This window comes from Maylandia zebra, linkage group LG20, assembly GCF_041146795.1.
Source record: "Maylandia zebra isolate NMK-2024a linkage group LG20, Mzebra_GT3a, whole genome shotgun sequence".
Classification (NCBI taxonomy): Eukaryota; Metazoa; Chordata; class Actinopteri; order Cichliformes; family Cichlidae; genus Maylandia; species Maylandia zebra.
This window is the reverse complement of record NC_135186.1, coordinates 29,945,708-29,948,224: the sequence shown is the minus strand read 5'-3', so window position 1 is coordinate 29,948,224 and position 2,517 is coordinate 29,945,708.

Below are 2,517 nucleotides of genomic sequence, written 5' to 3'. Positions count from 1 at the left end.
TACATTTTTCTTTCTTTGCTTGTAATGAGGAAGTAAGGGCAGCGATAAAGGGGATGAAGAGTGGAAAGCAGGTTGTTCCAGATTACACACATGTGGGGGGGTATGGAAGAAGACTGGGAGAGAGGGCAGTGTGGAGTATTTCTAATGTTAGGGAGTGAGAGGATCCTGGAGGAAATGAGAATAGCTACTGGTATAGAGTTTAAAGAACATGGGTAGTGTAGTGTATTGTAAAGTAACTGCGGAGGGATAAAGCTGATGAGCTACACCATGAAGACATGAGAAGGCTAGATTTAGAAGAGAGGTGACGATTAGTGAGCAGCAGTATGGCTTCATGCAGAGAAAGAACAGTACAGATGACATGGTTGATCTCAGATTGTTGCTAGAGAAGAATAGAGGAGGTCAGAAGGAGTGCTTTTGTGAATCTGGAGTAAGTATATGACAGACAGGGACTATGGTACTGCATCTGGAAGTCAATAGTGGGAAAGAAGCATTTGAGGGTGGTGAAGAACACATGAAGACAGCGAGACAGTGGTGAGGTATGTAGCAGGAGTGATAGATAGTTTAAGGTGGGGTGGGGTGGGATTACTTCAAGGATTGGCTTTTTGTTTGCAGTGGTGTTGGATAGGTTGACAGATGAGGTCAGGAAGGATGAAGTGGGAAGGATGGAAGCAGGAAGGGTGTTTGAATTATGATGTTCAAAGACGACACTGTGATCTGTCTTGAGAGTAGTGAGCAGGTGGAAGAGAGCCTGGAGAGGTGGAGGTATGCCCTGAAGAGAAGAAGAATGAAAGCCAGTATAAACATGACAGTATAGGTGTGCATGAATGGGAGGGTAACAGATTGAAATTTAAAGATGCAAAGAGCAGGAAGTGAAGCTAGATGAGTTTAAATAACTTGGGTCAACCACCCAGAACAACAGACTGTGCATGAGATGGGTGAAGAGAAGTGCAGGCAGGATGGAGCAGTTGGAGATGAGTGTCGGGATGATTTGTGACAGAAGAATAGCAGCAAGAGTAAACAGGACAGCTCAGGTAAAGTAGTTCGGAGACAAATTTGAGAGGCAAGGTTGAGATTATTTTTTATACACCTGTAGTGAGGAATGCTGGGTACAGTGGATAAAGGATGTTGAAGATGGAGCTCCCAGGAAGGAGGAAATGAAGAATACCACAGAGGAGACTCATGGGTAAAAGGAGGACATAGCACAATGCTAGGGTTGGGGTAGCTATAGGTAGATGTGGGAACCTTTAAAGGAGGCAGTCAAATGAGAAAAATCACACTATGTTGCTGTTGTCCTTTTATCTGAATACCACTTATTAACATTGTGAAGACTTAAATGTTAAAGTCAAAAAGTCAAAGTCAAAGTCAACTTTATTTGTCAATTCTGCCACATGTACAGGACATACAGAGAATAGAAATTTCGTTACTCTCAAACCCTAGATGAAATAGCAATGAACATTTAAATATAAGAGAGTGATTAAAAAATGCAAATAAAATAATTAAAAAGTAAAAATTTAAATAAATACAATACAAATTAACAAGAAAGCTATACAATATACAATATACAGTATTCAGGTAAGGGTAAATGACATTGAGTGTAAACCAGGCAGAGTAGTGCAAATAGGCAAATAGTGCAAATGGAGATTTAGTAATGTACAGTAAGAGATAGTATAACAACAAAGTCTTATGAGGTGGTGGCAGTCCAATGCTCCACAAAGTGACTGGTAACTGGTGCAGGCCAGTGAGTGAGTCAGAGTGTGTGTGTGTGTGTGTGACAGAGTTCAGTGAGACCATGGAGGAGAAGAGGGGAGAGGGGGCAGAATCGGGAGGGAGTTAAGCTTCCTGACAGCCTGATGGATGAAGCTGTCCTTCAGTCTGCTGGTCCTGGCCTGGAGACTCCGCAGTCTCCTCCCTGACGGCAGCAGCTTGAAGAAGCTTTGCATTGGGTGTGTGGGATCAGCCGCTATGCAAAGGGCTTTTTTAGTGAGTCGGGTGCTGTAAATGTCCTGGAGGGAGGGGAGAGAGACACCAATGATCCTCTCTGCAGCTCTCACTATGCGTTGGAGGGTTCTATGACAGGACGCATTGCAGGCTCCAAACCACACAGTGATGCAGCTCGACAGGATGCTCTCGATGGTGCCTCTGTAGAAAGTGTACATGATGGGGGCTGGTGCTCCTGCTCTTCTTAGTTTGCGGAGAAAGAAGAGACGCTGCTGTGATTTCTTGGCCAGTGCTGTGGTGTTGTACGTCCAGGAGAGATCCTCTGTGATGTGCACACCCAAGAACTTGGTGCTGCTCACTCTGTCCACAGACAGTCAATGGTCAGAGGAGCATGTTGGGTGTGCATTCTCCTGAAGTCCACAACAATCTCCTTCGTCTTCTCCACATTCAGAGAGAGATTGTTGTCAACACACCACGTGGCCAGGCGTCTCACCTCACTTCTGTAGTCGGTCTCATCCCTGTTGCTAATGAGACCCACCACCGTTGTGTCGTCCGCAAACTTGATGAAGAGGTTGGAGC